At 36.5% G+C, this 21,938-nt stretch overlaps 2 long non-coding RNA genes across 12 annotated transcripts in view; one reads left to right on the top strand and one right to left on the bottom strand.

The window, feature by feature from the left end:
* The window catches only part of LOC140624521 (uncharacterized), a 67,710-nt gene that overhangs the window by 35,519 nt on the left and 10,253 nt on the right, over nt 1-21,938 (top strand). The gene's annotated exons all lie outside the window — the stretch shown is intronic.
* The window catches only part of LOC140624520 (uncharacterized), a 38,151-nt gene continuing 19,579 nt past the window's right edge, over nt 3,367-21,938 (bottom strand). The window contains exons 4-7 of one of the 6 annotated variants that reach the window (XR_012023988.1): nt 18,477-18,754; nt 16,599-16,733; nt 9,706-9,826; nt 3,367-3,679 (exon numbers count right to left, since the gene is read on the bottom strand). This is a non-coding gene — a long non-coding RNA (uncharacterized lncRNA). Of the gene's footprint in view, nt 3,680-3,745; nt 4,005-9,170; nt 9,501-9,705; nt 9,827-16,598; nt 16,734-18,476; nt 18,755-21,938 lie in introns of those variants that run through there. The other 5 variants (XR_012023991.1, XR_012023987.1, XR_012023990.1 and 2 more) reach the window with 5 other exon arrangements.

The raw sequence follows: 21,938 nt of genomic DNA, 5'->3' as shown, positions 1-21,938 counted from the left end.
GTCCAGTGGAGGACTGACTTTAAGCTATCTATGCATAACTTAAATACACTTAATGTGTAGACGTATTTGGGAATGTCAACAAACATTTTTTCCTAGTGATTTTCCAGGTGGTTACATGACATGTTATTTAGTAACTAGGCCACTGATTACTCCAAACTGGGTAAATGACTAAATAATGATTCTTTTTCTTGGGATATTTGGACTTATTGACTAAGTGATAACAGCCACCTCTCTCTAAAGCCTAAAGGTTTTATTCTCAAGAGCTTTTTAAAACCATGTTTACTGCCATTTTATGTAAAAAGTCAGAAAAAGGCTGTTTTTCTGAATACGAAGCAAGAGGGAATCAAATCTTCACAGCTAGAGACCACTTACTCCTTGTTCCTGAGCCCCAGCAATGTGCCCTGTTGATTTCATGAAGATTTCCAGTGTCCTAATAATGATTCCTGTTCATGCCTAACTGGCTTACGTTAGGATTTTGGCAAGCGCAGCGGAAAAGAGTACAATATGTGGTGGGCCATCACACTTGTGTGGGTTGGGCAGCTTAAATTTGTAAGAAACACGTATTAGATGTCTTCAGCAAATGAGTTATAATAAGGAAAAAAAAAGAAACGCTCCCAGCAGTCCAGAGCCAGGAACAGAGAAGTGGTGACCTGTTCATCCACTTTCAGGTTGTGATTCAGAGAACAGCTTTGGTGGTCTGTTGATAATATATGTATTGAATTCAGACATACTGCTCTGCTTCTCTAGAAGTTTCTTCTATTTCTCAAGCAACTCCCAGTAACATGGAAGTAAAACCTAGCAATATATTTATAAAACTTCCATGGCATGTGGCTACAATACAAAAACTATATGGCATATAGCATTGTGTTTTATCAGAAAGAAACCATTGATAAAGAGCAATGGATATGCCAGATAGTTTGAGTCCTGCTAGAAATGGATGCGGGAGGTGAGGAAGAGGTTATGGTATAACTGGTAGATTTTTAGAAGACCTGTCCAGTAGTCTTCTTTTGGGCTCTTCCTCTGTTGACCCTTATATGCTAATGAACTCTTGGGTTCCTAACCAATTTATTCACTTTATCTGGATGATCATAAGCAATTAAGTAGCTTATATTACCATTTCTGACAATTCTGGTAGTTCTATAATCTGTACCTTCAGATTAGACTTTGCCAGAGCTGTTGGGCTATATACAAAACATCTTACTGAATTTCTGTGCCTGGATATTTCAGCATTTCAAATTTAGCATGTTTAATCTTGAACAGCTTATTTTTCAAACCAAACTCTTAGTCTTCTATACTGGCTATTTATTCCCATAATCACTACAACTTGAAAACTGAGGAATATCACCAAAGTCTCTCTTTTATTTGGGATTAATCAGTAAATCCTTATCAGTTGAATGTTTCTGACTTCCAGTTTCTTCATACCATTGCTACTATCATAAGTGAGCCCTAGATCATCTTTCATTTACATTTTTGAGAGGAAATTAATAGAGTTCTTAAGAGCATGAGTTCTGAGGCTACCCACCTAGGTTCTATTTCCAACTATACTACTTCCTTACTCTATAATCTTCGTGTCTGTGCCTTAGTGTCCTAGATTAAAATAGAAAAAAAAAAGTTGTAGTACCTATTTCACAGGTGTCCTCTGAGGAATAGATGTGAATACATGTAAAGTGTTTAGAATTTTGCCTGATAGTTGAGTAAGGGCTCCATTAATTTTGATTTTTATTTTGCATTCCTTCTCCTGATTCCATCTCCAGTCTTCAATTCTTCGTCCATATTGCTGCTGTAATTACGAATCTAAAAGTAAGACTTGACCTTCTCAAAACCTTTCATGGATCTTCATTGCCTACATAATAATATCCTGAGCCTGTTGTATGGCACAGTGTCTGTCATGGTTTGGCCCAGCCCACTCATCCAGCATTCGTCCGACCCTGTAGTATAATGATCTGACAGGGCTTTCCTGCACATGTGCTGTGTCCCGCCTGGTGCTTTTCTTTGCCTATATTCCACTTCCTTCCCTCACTTCTCTGTTAAATTTCTTCGATCTCTCTAATAAATCATATTGATCTATTTACTCTGCCTTCAACTATATTTTTTTCATTTCTTCCTTTGATCTTGTGATATGTCTTTCCTGATGCCTGTCTAAAAACACCCATATTTCAAGACTTCTGGATTAATTGTTATTTTTTTTACCTAGTCCTTGAATTGTGGTTCTGTGTTAAGGTAGAGATCTGTGAATTGGACAGGTGGTTGTTGTTGTTGTTTGCCTTTTTCATTTTACTGTAATCAGTGGGAAATTATTGAGATAAGGGAAGTTATTGGAGCAGCAGAGAGTCATATTGAAACAATATTTTAAGAAAATGTATCCTAGAGAAAAAGTAGGCTAGAATAGAGCAGAGAGCCCCAGACTGTCTCAGTTCCAGGCCTCAACATATCAGTAATTTTTAAAGGCCCTTCCAGGCCAAAAAATACCTAATGGTCCTGTTTATTAAGTAGTTATGTCCAAGTCACAGAATAGTAATAGTTCACATGGCCTCTAACAAAGGCTATCCTATATCCCTTGAAAATTTAAAATATGCTGGGGTGTCCCAGTGAATCCCGTGTGGTACCCTGATGCACCTTGGGTCATGTGTTTTAACCAGAAGATCAGGAGTATCTAAACAGGAAGACTGGAGACAGGAAGATAAATTGAAACAGGGTTGACAAACTAGGACCCATGGGTCCAATCTGACTCACTGCCTGTTTTTATAATTAAGTTTTACTGAAATACAGCCATGCTCATTTGTTATCTTTGATTTTCATGCTAGAACAACAGAGTTGAGTATTTGAGAAGAGACCATATGGCCCACGAGGCTGAAAATATATATTACCTTGCCCTTTACATATAAAGCTTGCCAGCCCCTAAATTAGGTTAGTTCAATATCAAATTATGATGTCATAAAAGTCTGAACAAAAGAGACAGACTGGAAGTTCATTTTCATTGTATTCAATTTATAGACATTTGAATATGGTATGTCAGACACTCTGGGGAAGCTGGGAGAGGTTTGCCATTAACTTTATATTCTATAGATTAAAATGAAATCATGGCAATTTTAGGTTTTATTTGTTTTTTCTTAACCTCTCTTATTAAGTGTCTCAGGAAATTATATTTCTACCAAGGGTTCACTTGTTAATCATAACCATCCTTTTTATAATTGGTAGGCAATTAAGATATTTTGAAATTAGTTTATTTTACAGCAAAGCTGATGTGCCGACATCTTGAGGAAACTCGGATTGCACCCTCTGTTCACTGATGTTATCAATATACTTTTAAGTGACAAATAGAGAAAGCTAACTCAAAACATATTCTGATAGACTTGTTCCCTGAATGGCTTGTGATGATACATTAACTTAGGAGAAATTTTCTCGTTTTCATTAGAAAGCTTACTTATTTAATACTTTGAGGCATAACTGAAAACATCCCTTACCTATTCCAAAAATAATTCAGAGACTGCAGATAACATAATGAACCCATTAAGCTGGCATTGGTCCTTACCCAGAGAGCTCGTGTCATTTATTATCAGTGGCCCATTTCATACTCACTTCTAGGTTTCAAAAAGTTCTCCGCAAAAAAATGCATCCAAATTTACAGATACAATCTTAGGTGTTTGTCTGTAGTATTTTTGTAGGATTGCGATGATACCTAAACCAGGTATAAATATAAATTATTTGACATTATAAAGTTCAACTTTGAACCTTATTCTATCATGTGGGAAAAGTCGTCTACATTTGATTGTTTTGTGTGTGTGTCTGTGATTGACAGAGAAAGATTAGATGCAGGTAGCATATAGCATTGTGCTTTGAAAGTGAATAACGAAATTTTTATTTGTTGCTGCAAATAAAATTAAATCTCAAAAGTTAAATAATACACATTAAGAAGTCAATGACATTTCTCTGACAGCATGTTCAGCAAGATATGCATTGGTAGTTTTTATAGAGTTGCTTATTGCTTGAAGGATTTTCATTACCTGTGGGGAAAAAAAACTTAAAGTCTTTTATTTTTCATAGATAAAACAGTATTTTTATTTCTAACATTTCATTAATTATTATTATTTTTTAATGATTCCATTTATTTATTTGACAGAGAAAGAGAACACAAGCAGGTATAGCAACAGACGGAGGGAGAGGGAGAAGCAGGCTCCCACCAAGCAGAGAGCCTGATATGGGGCTTGATCCCAGGATCCTGGGATCATGACCTGAGCTGAAGGCAGATACTTAACTGCCTGAGCCTCCCGGGCGCCTCTGTTTCAACAATGTATTGATGGGCACTGTAGCACCCCCAGTATGATCATAGACAAATGATGGATGGACAATAAATTCGTTGGAAATTCCAATACCACTGGAAAAATGATGAATTGAAGAATTCTAGGTTCTTCTGGTTCTTTGGAGTGCCCATTAGCTCCTACTGCATAAGTCACTCCTTCTTCTGTAACTTTCACTTCTCTGATCTCCCATCCTCCCAGTACACTTTCATTTCTTCTTGCTAAGCAATCCTGCATCCTCTCTTCCAGTTACCAACACTGACTCCAGAGTTACCTTTCTTGCCATTTTTTCATCTCCTGCATCTCTCCAGACACAGATATTCTAGGCAAATTGTGCCTTAGACACTATTTATCTATTAGATGCAACTGCCTTTTCTCCTCTGCCAGCAGCTATGTCAACTGCAGTGTATTTTCAGCATCCTTGCAGTCCTCTTAGCTCTCAACCACAGATACTGGGACTTCAATTACCACATCCTTTCCATCCTCCCCCAAGGCCTCCACATCTGATTAATACAGCCAAAAAACCAGTTGATCCTCTCTTTGCCCAGATCTCATAGGTTTCGGACATTACGCACCTGATATTTTTTTCAACCTAGAGATATTTTTAGGAAGATACTTTAGTCCCTGCAGTTCAAGAAATCAGTATTTTTTTTTAAAACTCTTTATATGATAGGCCATTTTAAAGCACAATTTGAGGACCCACCATATTTCATGCTAAATGATGAATTAAATATACTCAAAATTGTAAAGTGCCTTTACAAGTAATTTTCCATTACCGCAGACTGTTATTTAATTTTTATAAAACAAAATAGTGAAAACTGAAAACTCATTTAATCAAAGAACAGAGTATCTTTTCAGTATCATCATAAATGTTGATTATAAGACTCAAACTAGTGTGTAATCCCGGGTATACATTTCACATTTGAAAATATACCCAAATATATTTTCAGATAGATTTCATGACTATAAATCAGAGGAGTCTAGTCATATAATCATGGTTCCTATAATGTTTGCCAAGTAGAAGCATAAGTTAACTAAAAATTATTCAATTCACAAAATTATCTTTCAGATTTGATTACACTAAATCTATGTTTCTTAAAGCTTGGCTTGTAATCAGTATCTCTTTAGGTCTCTTTGTGGATCTAAATAAGACATTAATAAATTAAACATGTATTAAAAGGATGTTTCTTTAAGAGAAACAATTCCCGCTCTCTATCATTTGGAAACGTTACAATTCCAGTTTTCAATTAAATTCTAAGACAAATATACAAGAGCGGCTGACTTTATACCAGTAACTATTCTTGTGGTAGTAGATTGACTTGCAACTTTCCAGCCTCAACTTAGAAATCTATGAATCATAGCTTCTTTTTTGCAAAAAGTCTTCCGATTCTGTATTTGAATAGAAGAACACATGTGGTTTTACTCTACTTGTTTTGACAAAAATCACACTTGATGCTTGTTTTCAGGTTAAATACTTTGTTGTTCTTTTTTTTTTTTCCTGTTCCCTTGATTCTCTCTGTTGTCATCCTCCTTTTAGTTCTAATCCATTTCCTGCTGCAGTCATATGTTTAGCAGGTGTTCAGCCGTATGTTTAGCACACACGCATGCACACACACACACTACTACTTGCTATTTTCAAATGTTTCCAGCCTTTGACTCTCCTGGTTCTCAGGCCTTTGGACTTAAGACTGAAATTATACCATCAACTCTTTTTGGTCTTCAACTTGCTGACTGCAGAAGCTGGGACTTTTCAGCCTCTATAATCATGTAAACCAATTCTTGGTTCAGTTTCTCTGAATAATAGAGGATAAATTAATAGAGGATGAATAGGAAATTCTGAACCAGAATGCTAAAAGTAGATTGGATCAGCTCATAGAAGGCCTTTAATATCAGAATAATTTACTTCTGTTAGGTAATAGGAACACATCAGAAGTTTCTAACAAGGAATGTTACATTAACACACACACACACACAAACACACACACACAATGTTTTAGGAAAAATCCCTCAGGCAAGAGTGGCCTGAGGTATGGTGATGATGAGAATGCTATCACAACATAGTAAAAACAGAAATGAAGTCACCTCCCTGGAACTGGGGAGGTGAGTAGAGAAGATCATGAGTATAGAAGATCAGAAAAATAATTCTAGTCACTGATTATAATCTTAGGTGGGAGTGGAGACGGTGATGCTTGCTAGTCACTGAGCTCAAAGGACTAAAGAGAATCTCAGTGGAGGGAATGGAATGAGCAAATACTTGCATTTAAGTTGCAAACTAGAAGCCTATAAACCAAACCCAGCCCCCCCCCCTTTTTTTTTAATTTGCCTCACAGGGTTTTAAAATTTTAATTTTTTTGTCGACTCAAAAATTGTGATCATTCGTGCAAAATTTTTTTTTCTATTTTGAACATTTTAACTTAAAAAAGGTTGAGTTGCCTTTTTGCAATTTAGCAAATCAGTGGAGCTGAATAGCAGCCACCTCTGTCAGACAAGGCCTGGTCACGACTGTTTCCTAGACCCCTTTCCTAGACCCTCTCTGAGACCCAGACAGAATCAGGAGACACCTTGTAATTTTCATCCACCACATAAATATCTCGAGCACAGTTGTGGATGGACTGTCTACCTTTGATTGTAAGTAATCTGATGGAAGGGACAAGTCTGTCTATGCCCTGAGTGATTGAGGCAGAGCCAGGACCTTGCAGCCACCATAACTGAATTTATTTGGTTGAACTAAAGCTTTAAGGACTATCAAATGGACAGACTGATTCTAACCAGGCCTTGTGGATTTCTAATCTGAGGATGTTTAGCAAGGGTCTTATCTCTTTTGAGTCTCAATTTCTATGGGTGAAATGAAGCTAAAAATAGTACCACATCAGAGGGTGGTTATGAGGATTTTACCAACTACAACTATGTAAGAGGCACTCAACACCTTGTTTCAATCAGTGACAGAGAGTTTAGCCTTAAGTCAAATCTAACATGTAACCATTTGTGAAAAAAAAAAAAAAAAAATTAAAAGAGCAAAATTGTAGTCTCGTAAATTGCAAGTCTTTCAATTTTACTTCTTGGGCAAATTTTCTATTATCCATAAACACAGGCAAAAATAATTTTACTTGCCTAAGATGTAATCAAATAGTTTTCCTATGCTTAACCCGTCAAAACCTTCACCATGCAATGAAGGTTGACAATTTTGAAAAGAATACCATGGAACAGTTTGGAAAATTTTGTCACAAGAGTAGTTGGCGAGCTTTATACCCACTTATATATATTTATGGTGAATGCCAGGAGCTTGTTGCTTTGTTTGCATACTATTAATGCAGTTTAAAAATTCATATTGTGTTTTCAGAAAATTAATAACAGATGTTGAAATTCAAGATGAATGCATTATAGGCAATAAACAGTTCTCATTTATATAGAAATTATATCATTATGTGTATAATTAGAACATTTGAAAAAAGTATCCACATCAGCAAGAACAAAAGTTATTACAATCTAATGTATATGGAAATACTATTTTAATATTTAGATAAAATAATTGTCTAATAAGAACATTGCAGTGGGTATTAAAAGGATTTAGAACACCTCAGAAACTTGAAAATAATTTTTTCTAGCATACTTTAGTGTCATGAGTACTCCTCTGACATTCTAGGCCTTCTTGTCCCATTTTTTAAAGATGTATTTATTTATTTTAGAGCGAGAGCACGCACATGAGATAATGAGCGAGGAGCCTGACATGACCCATGAAATCATGACTTGAGCCACAACCAAGAGTTGGCGGCTTAACTGACTGAGCCACCCAGGAGCCCCTTCCTGCTCATTTTTAATCAGAAGTGAGAATATAGCTGATTTTGTTCTTTTCTCTAATTTGTTCCCTTCTCTTGATTACCAGATAAAATTTAGATTTTCTATAACCGGAAATGAAAATCCATTGTTTGCAAACTTTAATTTCAGACTTGACTCCAGCAAAGCACTTAAAGAGATTCTTTTTAAAAGGTGCTGACATTGAATCAGAAGGTGATCTCATCTCGGTAGAGGCAGCAGAATTAGACCCATTAACTTCAATTGAAATTGAACAGCCACCCTGGGAAAGCTTGTCTCAGTGAAAATGAGTCTAGTCAAATTTAAGGCAAGGTGTGTGAGAACATCTGAAAGTGTAATGTGATGCAAAGTATTTCCGTGTGGCTTATTAGTCACACCTAGAAGCCTGTTTTAAAGTCTAGACAGACAATAAAAATAGCTACCAGAGAAAATAAAGAAACATTCCAGATGCCCATGGGATTTTCCTTTAGTGGGGAAATGATTTAAACTAACCATAAACCACCCCTCCAATATCAAGTAACTTTAAGATGGTTAATTTTAGTAGAGAAGTCGCATTTAAATATTTTCTTAAAATGTGGCCACATTATTCCTCAAAGCCTTATGGCTCTACCCTCCTGTAGATAAGAAACATTAAAAGACAAATTTAAAAAACCTTAAGCCCCTAAATTTAAAAACTCTGGGAGAACACGTCACTTAAAGAGATTTGTTTTCCCAGTCTCGGAAGAAAATGATTGATCTCTCGTTGTACTTCTGCAAACTCAGAACTTTATGTGTATGTTTTACTATTTTTTCTACTTGTTGGAAGAGAAGTTCCATACGTGTAGATTTATATAGCCATCCACCTCTCTAGGCACACGTGGCACGTTTCTATCGAGACGTCCTTCTACCTATGTTTAAGAGCCAATTCTTAGAAAAGGTCACGTTGAAAGGTGGACTAAGGCACCAGGTGTCCAGGAGTGCATCTGAGCGTGTGTCCCTTTGAATCAGGCCAAAGGTAGTTGGGAGAATTCCACCGACAGTAGCAGGAGCTGGGTGTGTGTGTGGGGTGGGGTGGGGTGGGCGGGGGTGGTGATAGGAGGGTTTATACAGAAGATGAAGCAGCAAAGCAAGGAAATTGTTTGATTAATCATAGTTTTAAGCAGTTGCTTATTTGGGAAGGTTGGCTGTTTGTGACTGGTGGTTCTTGTTTGATTTTCTCAGTGTTGAGTGCATGGACTCTGGCCTCTGTTTTGGTTTGCTTACATAGGTTACCAAGGCGTCAGAACCGTCTCAGTCTAATGGCCTTCCTGTTTAAATACTTCAGCAGCTAGAAGAACGGAAGCAATGTTTCTGTGCCTATCAGCTCTTTCCATTTCCTGCCATGTGGAGATTAGGGCACACCTGGTTCCCCTGCAGAGTACAAGAGACTCCCTTAGCGCTGATTTATTTAACTTCCTAATTTCTACTAAACACAATCATCCCAGGATCAGTGGAAGAAATAATTCGAATCTTACAGAGGCATGAGACTGAGCTGCATGCACTGGACCGCTAGGGAGTAGAGCAAACCATGAAACTGTTCAGAGAATTTGGCCAATTTTTGCTGTGGCATCTTTACCTGGCTTGTTATGTTCCGTACTTCTCTTAGTAAAAAATTGTCATCCCGTGAAGATGAAACTCCAGAGAAAACAGAAAAGGATGAATTTGTGAGATCAGATTGGAATAGAAAGCCTGCAGACCTGAAAAAATGATTCAAGGTAAATGCAAAAGTCAAGGTTATACTTTAGAATCAGATGCTCAGTCTGAAGAATTAAGGAAATCAAAGGAAAATTTGGTTACGATAATAATTACAGTAGTATCAGTGTTTTGACCAGACATATTGCCTGTGATTTGAAGGATATTTCATGAGAAGAGTATCAGTCACTCATAGTATGGCAGCACCTGACAAAATATATTATTATAGCAATTTTTTATATTTATCTGAAAAATAAAAATATACTCTAATGAGGTTTATGTAATTCTCTGTATAGCCAGTCACCAGCCACTTATTTTTTTTTTTTTGTGGAATTTAGCAATATCTCTTAAAATCACATATTAAAAATACAAATACAGGAAGGGGATAATTGATGGATTTATCTCAAAGATATTTATATTTAGAGGAGGGAGTAAAAGCAAAAGAGCTACTTTAGGAAATTATTTATGACCCATCTATTTTTACTTTACCATGTCTAGCTATAGAAAACCCCATTAGAAATACAAGTTAAAAAAAGAAAAGGTGGCTAGACTGATCAGAAAAATGAATTTGTGTTGAAATCCAATGCTTATTTTTAGAATACTTTTTAAATGTCAATATTATCAAATTAGTTAATGTACATTTTCAAAATAAAGTTGTTCTATGTGACTAATAATAAAAACAGTACCTCTTTTATTATCCCTTATAAGTCCTTATTTCTGATACCTGGAGACAATGGCATTGACCCTTGAACTCTTCTATCGACCTCCAAGTTGCTAAATGCTACGTTTACACTGACATTTTGTGGTTTTTCCATGTTAGACCTTATCCATGGCCTCTTACTACAGAAGATGGAAGTTTCCCTCCCTTGTCTCTGTACTCCCTAAATATTCTTTTTCCATCGTTTCCAGATATGGTTTTATCACATGCATTTTGGAAAGCTAGTCTTTATTGTTCATGTGGCTTCTAATTGAGCTGTCACATTGTATATTATGATTGCATTTCTTTTGTGTAATGTGCTTTTCCTTAAGTTAGTATTTGTCCCCCTCATGGACTTAGTTGCTGCTGATAAATTTCGAAAATGTCCCATTAAAGTCCTCTCAAATATAATCAAACCTGTATGGTAAACTACCATTTTTATTTTTTCATATATTTTATTATTTTGCATAGAATGATTTCCCATAAAATTTTCCAGTATTTTATTACTGTTTTGCTCCAATTTGAATCATTTGTCTTCAGACCTATTGAATACCCAGACTTTATTTCTTCTACATACTCTTTGCCTCATTTAGTAGTGATTGGCACCCTTTCTGGATTCCTCTAGGATGTGCGAGGTTTCAGGGAAAGGATTATGTTGTGGGCTTCCTATTTATATAAACAGTTCCATTTAAAAATATGTAGCAAAATTCATGGACTTCTTTGAATTATAGTAGCTTATTGATAAAAATTTAAGCTAGTTAGGAAATAGAATTATTACTCATGATGCTTTATCACCCATTGTGTTGTTTGTGAATACTATTTTTCAAAGACTCCCATAGATTGGTGTTGTGCTTAGTTGATGATTACAAAAACACATCTTACTTAGGGAATGCAGGAAAATAGGAATGTTAATCTGTTTTCTTGTCATGTTGAATTATCGCTCAACATGTATAGTACAAATGCAAAACACACCTTCCTACCTTAAATTCTTTTGAAGTCTAGCTGGAACTATTTTAATCCTAGAACGTGATTTCCCACAATGTTGACCACATCCGTGTCTTTCATCATATTGGGTGGGTGCTTAAGGGAGATGAGACAAGGAAAATACAACCCCCTTCCAGCCTGGTTTAAAATCTACCTGGGAGAACACATCTTCAATACAGTGATTGAGGCAAGAGAGGAAGACATCAGTTAGAAAGGCCTGTTTGGGGGGTGGCTCAGTGGTTCAGTTGGTTAAGCATCTGCCCTTAGCTCAGGTCATGATCCCAGGGTCCTGGGATCAAAGCCTGTGTCAGGTTCTCTGCTCATTGGGGAGCCTCCTTCTCTCTCTCTCTCTCTCTCTCTCTCTCTCTCTCTCAAATAAATAAAATCTTTTAAAAAAGAAAGAAAGAAGGGGTGGTTGGCATTGTATAGCAGTGTGGCCTTGCACCCTTAGAGGAAATAGGGCACAGACACTCATGGAGAAATACTTGACATGCGTCACAGAGCATGGAGAAAGGGTTGGTTAATGTCCTACATGCTAGCTCCTGAAGACATAGAAGGTGAAGGACTCCTGACCCCACCGCTGCTGCCTGGAGGTGCTTTGACACGAAGTGGCATCATAGGTAGCACGCTGACCAAATGAGAGCCAGAGTAGGGGCTCATTAACACAATTTTAGTCCAAAAGCCAACTGTGGGCAGTTGGTAGTACAAAGTACTGAACTTATGCCCAGTGTAAGAGTCCTGCAAAGTATATCTGCAACAAGCTGGAAGCCCAAATTAAGGGAAAATACCAGAGTGTCAGGTTTACTCATGTGTTGATCGCTTTTTCTTCTTTCTTGAAGCACGTATGTATGCTAGTAAGAATGAACTATTAATAGTAGAGAAATGAAAATGCAGAAAAAACATGGTGGATAATGGCTGCATGAAAGCATATGCTAGGTTAGTGGGTGGGATCAAGGTCAAGAGTGATGGGTTGGTCTTGATATCAGCAGAATGTCTCCATTGTAACAAACAGGGAATCAAAGAGTATAGGAAGGAATTCTGGAACCTTAGGACAATGAGGTAGCATTTATTTAATTGCACCTGTTTTGTCAGCGAAATAGAAGAGCCATCATCAGATGAGAGAATGTGGTGTAGGCTTTGATGTTAGGGGTCTGAGGAGAAGAGGAGGGGATACATATCCCCTTTAAAAACACCTGAGTAACGAAAGGTGCATTCATGTCCTTATTATTAAATACATAGTGTTTTCAAGAATATCTTTAATTATAGTGAAAAGGTAGGAGAGATGGGTTATGAACCATTGAAGATGTCACTGGTTCCGTCATTGCCATCTCTCTCTTCACGTTAGTCACTTGTGAGATAATCCAAAACCAAATGTATCCCAGTTTACTCACTGGGAGAAGTAGGCGTCAGGCCAAGTCAGTCTGTTTGTTTTAAATTCTCTTATTTTGGGATCCCTGGGTGGCGCAGCAGTTTAGCGCCTGCCTTTGGCCCAGGGCGCGATCCTGGAGACCCGGGATCGAATCCCACGTCGGGCTCCCGGTGCATGGGGCCTGCTTCTCCCTCTGCCTGTGTCTCTCTCTGTGTGACTATCATAAATAAATAAAAATTAAAAAAAAATAAAAAAATAAATTCTCTTATTTTCTCAATAAGGTTTCTGATTCTGGGTAACATTTAGCTTTGTTTCAGACGATGGGGAAGGTAAATCATTCAATACAAGGGCAAATGGTATGTAAGTAAAGTCATAGAGAAAGGAATACATAGGAACGTTTCAGAGGAAAGTGAATGGACCAATAGTTAATAAAGGCTTTACTGTCTGCACGCGCATAGTCTCAAAGCACGAGTGAATTTATAATAAATTCTTTATCAGCCTGATGATTATTTGGCATAATGGCGTGGAGCTAAAGGTAAAAATCTGGAAAATAATTTCTTCACGATCATTTCGGTAGGCACTGTGGGCATATCTTGAGCTTGAAAGAGAATGAATCATTCCCTTTGTCTCTCACTAAGCGCTCAGTCTTTGGAAGCTTAAATCAAGAAGATGCAGATATAGCACAGATTGAGATAACCACAAGGTTTATTGGCCATTCCTCCTTGTCGAGTATTTCAAAGCACAGCAGTTGCTTGTAGAGATCACATTTATTTATACGACTCAAAATACCATCTCTGCAAACTATAAACTTTAGTGCCCATTTCTTCCCAGAAAACATGCAATGGTAAGATACCTGGGTCTCTGCCCAAGAAGGGGTATCCAATGACTCGTTATGGATTAGTATGTCTTCTCAAAGAGAGAGATGGAATAGTTTCTTATTAAAAAGTCACTCATCTCTCCCAGGCCCACTGTAATATTAGTGAAAAATATCAAAACCATAACTATAAGCCTCGTAGGAGGAGCAATACATATAGATGAATGAATAAATAAATAATCATTTCAGTATTAGCAAATGAAATACTAAAATACTTCCTAATATTGAAATTGAGTTTTATTTTTTTTCTGTATAATAAAATATTTGCTGCAGGTTGACCTCATTATATTATTTTATTTTATCTTTTTTTAATTTTTATTTATTTATGACAGTCACAGAGAGAGAGAGAGGTGCAGAGACACAGGCAGAGGGAGAAGCAGGCTCCATGCACCGGGAGCCCGATGTGGGATTCGATCCCGGGTCTCCAGGATCGCGCCCTGGGCCAAAGGCAGGCGCCAAACCGCTGCGCCACCCAGGGATCCCTCAATATATTATTTTAAAATCTTTGGTTAAGTTGTGTCATTTCACATTATACTTACTCTTGATGTAGGAAAGAAGGTAAAGGTTTGAAGCCTGCGGTCAAGAAAGAATTTCTTGAAACATTTTTGGTGCAAAAAGGTGATTAAAGCACAGGAATAGGGCCTAGGGGCAGAAAGCGCCTCTGGGGTCATGAGGAGGGGCCTAGTATATACTTTCAAGTTGGGAGGGGTTCAGGGAATAGCATAAATCTCTAAGGGATTTTGGAAGCAAGATCTCCAGGACCTTGAGGGGGCGAGCTATTGTTAGGAAAAGGTGATTTATTACCGTCTAATAAAACTTCAGCCTTGAGACCTTTCAGATGTATATCAGTGGGCCCATGTTTAGGGGATGATTGTCAACACCTACCTTGGGGGTGGTTAGAGATAAAGGAAATTTCTAAAGGACTTGGTCAGGCTAAGATTGCTTTTTGACTTTAGCAAAGTATTAACATTGAGGCTGTTGAGTCCCTGGAGGAAGGTCCCTCTGCCTGTTTCAAGGACTTGTCTGTCAGTGGGCTGTAGGTAGTAAGGAAATTTAATTAATTTTTTTTTCTGCCTTTGTTTCCCACTTCACTCTTACTATGAATTATTTTTAAGTCACTGAATAACTTCCAATTATGTATACTGTCCCTTCTATGCAAATATGATTTGAAATCTAGTCCAAGTAGAAAAGGGTAAGAGCTTTGTTTGTTTTTAGAATTCTTATGCCTGACCGGAACTTGCAAGCAATATTATTTGAGAAAGACATGGGTGATGACATTGTGGTGGTTAATTTTGATAGAATCCTACCACGCTCGGATTTGTATCTGTGTGGAAACTAGTGAGGGAACTTCAATGGGAATTTATAATGACTTACTGTGGAAAAAAGCTGATGCACTCCAGGAGAAAATGTCCTTAATAGAAAATATTATATTTTTATTTGGAAAACCATATCTGGAAATACTCAAAGCAACCAGCTGTGAAAGCTTTCTTCAGAAGAGCAAATATGAAATTTTCTTTTCAAATGATTTGGAAAAAAAGGTACATTCTGAATACTTACACAGCAAAGAGACCACAAGCTTTAGAAATGTCTAAAATATACATGTTCTCTGAAGTTACCCTCAGATATTTATGTCTAAGAAAAAATCAAAAGTACATGTAGAGTTTTTCAAAAGTATGTCTTCGGTACATCTCTTTTTGATATATGAGTTGATATGAAAATATTTTTTGGAGATGTTCTCTAACAGAGACCCTGTAATTTGACTTGGAATGTATATGGAATTTTTAATATGAATATTTTTTTTAAGCCAATGACTCTATTATATGTAGGCATTACCCAGCTTCCAAAATTTGTTTCTCTCTCATCAAGAATAAGACATAAATGTGAGGGTTGTATTTTTAGTAGCAGCTGCATAATTTCATTACAGATAGGTCTTCGCTTTTCCCTTTTATTTAAAATAGAAGAGAATGTTTTCTTTCCAAGGTATGAGTACCGTTATTTTATAGGATTATTTTTCTTCATATTACCAAAATATAATGATGTGGGGAACAAAAGCAAAAGAAATGTAAATAAAATTAAATTTTCTTATGATCTGGAGCCCACTGTCAAATACTTGGGGCAGGCTGAGTAGAACATTCCTCCAGAACTCCCAATCTCAGTGCATTGCTAGAGGGAAAATCAACCTAGCTTGACCGTAGTCAGGCCTCCAGTATCCTGCAAGTCCTCTTTAGCAGACGAAAGTCCTTTTGGAGACTGTTTTGTTTTTACCTTCCCCAAGTCTAAAGTGTATAATTTCTCCTTACAACCCACTGCACCTCTCTCCGCCCAAGGGTCCTGTCCCTGAGCTATAATAAAAAGCACCTTTTTTTGGCATCAGAAACATCTCAAGAATTCTCTCTTGGCCTTCGGCTCTGAATCCCAACATTTCCACATCATATAATAGAAGAACATCCTTGAAGTATAATTATAATGAAACGCTCAGATCTTAAATGTTTCATGTAATGAACTTTTACAAATTTGTTACAAATGCATGCTTTCATGTGACCTACATACAGAAATTTTCTCCATCCAGAAAGTTCTCTTATATTTCTGTCAATCCCTCTGTCGATTTAGTTATTTGAATAATGTCAAGATTAAAATAGGACATTGCTGCTTTATATCTTATTACCGTAGTACGACATGATTAGTAGTGATCTACAAAACAAAACCGAGAAACTGATATTCTAAAGCAAGTGTTATACAAACAATAACATAAGACAAAGCCCTATATTGATTGGGATTTGGTGTGTGAACCAAATGAAATATCTGAATCAAACTCCAATTCACTACTGTATGGAAATAAATTATCCTTGTTACCTGTAGCATCATTTAGATGAGACGAGTGTATCGGGTCATCTGTTTCTGTTCTGTCCCGGGCTGTCTTGTTTCTGTGGAATGCATCATCGTGTGTCACATGGCCAACAAAGGGGTTGATCCCAATACTTTCACAATCTGATGGATACAAACCAGTTTTGTGAATTGACTGCTAGAGGTCCACTACTCCATGGATCCGTTTGTGTTGATCAACACACAAACATTTGTAAGAAGAGTTTAAAAAAAAAAAAAAAAAGAAAAGACAGTAACAAACATTCAAAAGTCAGCCAGTTTTAACTTCTATAAATGAGATTTCAAAACAGATTCTAACTCAAAGATGTTCTCTCTCAAAGTTGATAAACCCTCCCTGGAAACCCTTCCTGCATATGCCCGCTTTGTCTCCATAACCTGCTCATAACCCTTTCCTTCCATTGCTTCCTTCCCCCAACTTTGGATATATGGGTGCCATTTTTTCAGGAAAAAAAAATAATAATTCCATTGAAAAGCTGTTAGATCAGAAAGCAGATCTACAGAAACTGAATTCTTAACTTGGTTTAAAGCAAAGTTAGAGATTTTAATTAAGGATTCTCTCAGAGGTAGAGTGATAGAAATATGCAAGCGATCTCTATTTTGCTAGCATGCATTTTTCCTTAACAGCCAGACCTTCAACAACTACTGCCCTTAATTTTTAACTTATCTTGTTAGGGAAAATGGTTAATAGTTAATAGCAGGAGGGGAAAAAGTAGATTGATTTAAGTAATAACTCCTTGAAATTTAAAATTATCTTGAGAAGTGAAGAAAAGTAGGAATTGAACGGCATAAGTCCTTTTTTAAAAGTCTTTTTCTTAAGGGTAGACATGAAAATGGCATAAAAATTTTAACAAAATGAAGAGAAATACACAAGAGACTCCAGGGGCTCCTGGGTGGCTCCATCCGTTAAGCATCTACCTTTGGCTCAGGCCCTGATCTGAGGGCTCCCGGACTCCCTGCTAGTAGAGACTATACTTCTCTCTCTCCCCTCCCTCTGCTCCTCCTCACACCTCCTGAGCACTCGCTCTCCCCCCCAACCCCCAAATAGATAAAATCTTTAAAAATAAATAAACAGGATCCTTCAAAATGACACTTCAGGAAATTTTCAAGCACTATTTAGGAGTAGAGCCATGAACTGTAGTGTGAAAAGAGCCTCATCAACTTTTTCAATAGATTCAAACTAGAATTAGGGGATTTGGAAAGGAAAAAGTAAATGAAGCAGTAAAATAGAATAGAAAATGAGCAATATATAGTTTAAATGTTTATAAATGTTTATAAGATTTTCCAGTTGTCTTTCTGTTACCGACTTTTTAATTTTTTATTTTTTAAAGATTTTATTTATTTATTCATGATAGACACAGAGAGAGAGAGGCAGAGACAGGCAGAGGGAGAAGCAGGCTCCCTGCAGGGAGCCCGATGTGGGACTCAATCCCGGGTCTCCAGGATCACACCCCGGGCTGAAGGCGGCGCTAAACCGCTGGGCCACCCGGGCTGCCCTGTTACTGACTTTTAGTTTAATTTTATTGTGATCTGAGAACATCTTTGGTATGATTTCTATCCCTTTAAATTTGTTAAAGTCTAGAATGTGGCCTATTTGAGTATCAATTAGATAAAATTGACTTCTTGACATAGCTGAATTTAATTGACATTATAGAACACTTCACTCAGAATAATACACATTTTTGTCAAGCTTACATGGAGTGTTCACCAAATAGACTGCATTCCAGATAGCTGGAAAAGCCCCAAATGTTGAAAATTTTTAAAGATGCGCTTCTAAATAACCCATATGTCAGAGGGGTCTCCACAGAAATTGAAGTATTTGAACTAAGTGGAAATGAAAATAATACTTACCAAAGACACCTGGCTGGTTCAGTCAGTCTATTAAGCATCCAAGTCTTGATCTCAGCTCAGATCTTGATCTCAGAGTCGTGCGTGAGTTCAAGCCTTGTGTTGGGCTCCACACTGGGTGCAGAGCCGACTTAAAATACTTATAAAAATCCGTGGAATATAGTGAAAACAGTGTGTAGATGGAAGTTTATAGAACTAAATGTCATATCAGAAAAAAAAAAGAAATATCTAAAATCAAAGACCTAAGCTTGTGTTTTAGGAGAATAGAGAACAATTTAAACCTAAAAAAGCAGAAGAAAAGAAATAGTGAAAGATGTGATGTGAATAGTATTGAAAACAGGCAAACAGTAGAGCAAATTTAAAAATCAAAAGCTATTTCCATGAAAGGACGATTAAATTAATAAACCTTAAGCAACACTTATCAAGAAAAAAGAAGACACAAATCAATAGTGTAAAAAAAAATGAAAGAGGCTATTCATGGAAATTCAAAGGATAAAGGAATATTAGTATGCCTACAAATATGATAAATTAGGTAAAATGAACAAATTCCTAAAATATACAAAATTTGCAAAATGATAATAATTTTAATAAGTCTATATTCATTTTAAATATTATATCAATTATCAAAACCTTACAAAGAAGACATCACTAGGCCATGATGGTTTCACTAGTAAATTACACCAAACATTAAAGGCAGAAATGATATAGATTCTCCATAATCTATTCCAGGAAATAAGAGCAGAGCAGTACTTCCTAGTTCATTAAGATGCTGGTATCACCCTGGTATTAACTATATCACACTGATTGGCGGTGCCCGTCAGGTCATCTGTATCCTTGCTTGATGATTTTCTGTCCGCTTGGTCTGTCAGCTGCTTGATGTAGGAGAGAGGTTGGGGTCTAAACCCGGTGGCCAAGCGAGAATTCTTGAGACATCTTTGGTAGGAAAAGGTGGTTTTACTCAAGTACAGGGACAGGAACCCGAGGGCAGAAGGAGCTGCGTGGCGATGTGAGAGTGAGGGATCCAGGGCCTTGAGGGGCGAGCTATTGTTGGGAAAGGGTCATTTATTCCCGTCTGGTAAAACCCTCCTCATGAGACCTTCCCATGTGTGTTGGTGGGTCATACGCTTGGGGGATGACCCCTAACATGTGTCTTGGGATTTAGAGATAAAGGACGTTTCTAAAGGAATTTTTATGTGTTAAAATCGACTCACGGGATCCTTTGGTCCTTAGCAAAGTATTAACATCCTGCAGCTCAATTCCTAGAGGACCTTCACTGTGTCTGTTTCAAGGGCTTGTGAATGGGCTAAAAATAGTAAGGAAATGTAATTTTTCTTTTGCCTTTGTTTCCCACATCCTCCTAGCCGAGGGCGGCGTTAATGTCTCCAACCGTATTGACCAGTTTCCCTATTTCTCTTAAGAGTTTTCCTCATATATTTTGACATATTTAGGATATGTCATCACGGAACGCCCTGCTGGTCTTGTCCCTGATACAGTGCACCGTTCCTAATGGGCAGCTTTGTCTCAAATTAAGAGTTATTCTACCTTTTCTTTTCTTTTCTTTTTTTTTTAGCATTGAATATCTTCATACCTTTACCCTTAACCAATCTGTGTCTTTATATTTAAAAAGTGCTCATCTTGTAGATAGCAAATTGTTAGGACTTATGTTTTACTCACTCTGACATTCTTTGTCTCTTCATTGGTGTATTTAGACTATTCCCATTTAAAATAATTATTATTTATATATTTTGACTTAATATTTACTGTTTATAATTTTTTTATGCATGGTGTTTATTCTGTGCCTTTATCCTTTTTTTCTGACTTGTTTGGTCTGTAATTTCATTCTCCTTTCTTATCAAAGTAATTAAACTCCATTAAAAAAATAGTTGTCTTCAAACTTAAATCTACTTTCAAATAACACTATACCAATTCATGCATATTAAGGTATTCTCAATTCCATTCTTTGATCTTGTAACGTTGCTCTCATTTATTTTACTTAATCCTATGCTGTATTTGCCCAATAGATTGTTACTATTATTGCTCTAAAGAGTCATCTTTTAAATCATGTAAGTATAAGCAAAATAACATTTTATTTTTATTATTCTCTCACCAACCCTTTTTATTTATGTAAGTCTCTTTTTATATAGAACTTTTTTTTTTATATATATAGAACTTTTTTTTAATGTAGAAACGTCTTTCAACATTTTTTTTCAGAGCTGGTCTGTTGAAGATGAATTCCCTCAGTTCTTATTTTTCTGAGAAATCATTCCTCTTTGAGTTTGGAAAGATGATTTTGAATTATCTTTCAAAATTGATTGAATTTTAGACTGGTGATTTTTTTTCTTTCAACACTCAAAATATTTAGATCCACTCTCCTCTTCCATGCATGGTTTCTGATCTTATAAGCCGTCTGCCATAATTCTTACCCTTGTTCCTCTTCAAGGAAGCTGTTTTATTCTTCAGCATCTTCCAAGATTTTCTTTGTCTTCTGTTTCTCTAGTTTGAATATAATTTCTTTGAGTGTGTATGTGTGTGTGTGTGTGTGTGTGTGTGTTGGCATTTTCTGTCCTTCGTGTTCTCTGGGCTTTGTAAATCTAAGGTTCAGAGTCTGTCCTTAACTTGGAAAAAGTTTTTAGATATCATCACTACAAATATTTCCTTTGGTCCATTCTTTTGTTCTCTTCTGGTACACTAATCTGTACTATTTTATATGTTGCTGTTTTTCATGGTTCTTGATTCTATTATTTTGTTTTTATTTTTATTTTTTCTGTTTGTCTTTCAGTTTGGGAATATTCTATTGACCACTCTCACTGATTCTTTACCAAGTAACTTCAAGTCTACTGATGATTCTGTTAAGGCATTCTTTATTTCTGCTAATGTAAGTTTAATTTCTGCAATTTCCTCTTGAATATTTTCACAGTTTCCATCTCTCTGCTTACATTTTAATGTTTTTTTCCATTAAAATCATTAATGTATGAATTATAATTATTTTAAATCCTCTGTCTGATAATTCCAGTATCTATTAAACCTGGTTCTGCTGTTTGCTTTATCTAGTCAGCCTGTTTTTTTTTTTGTTTGTGTTTTGTTGTTGTTGTTTTGCCTTTCGTCATGATTTCTGATTTTTAATTAAAAGTCAGATATATTGTACCAGATACCATGGATTGAGGCAAATCAGCCTTTAATGTGAGGATTCTTGTTAATTCTGGGTAGCAATTGCACTCTGTTTAATATTTCTTAAACTATAAATGCTAGAAGCTTCACATTCTTGTAGTGGACTTGTTTTTTTCTCTTCCCTGATTTTGAGCTTCCCTTTGTACTGGCTCAGAGAATTTTTGTGTTATACATTTCTTTCAGCTTTAATCTATTATTACTTTTTTAATTTATTTTAGAGAGAGAGAGAGCATGAGTGGGAGGGATGGAGGGAGGGGGAGAAAGATTCTCAAGCAGATTCCTCGCTGAATGTGGAGA

The sequence above is a fragment of the Canis lupus genome, chromosome 34, assembly GCF_048164855.1.
Source record: "Canis lupus baileyi chromosome 34, mCanLup2.hap1, whole genome shotgun sequence".
Taxonomy (NCBI): domain Eukaryota; kingdom Metazoa; phylum Chordata; class Mammalia; order Carnivora; family Canidae; genus Canis; species Canis lupus.
The sequence above is the reverse complement of the archived record's forward strand: the minus strand, read 5'-3'. Positions and strand labels throughout refer to the sequence as shown.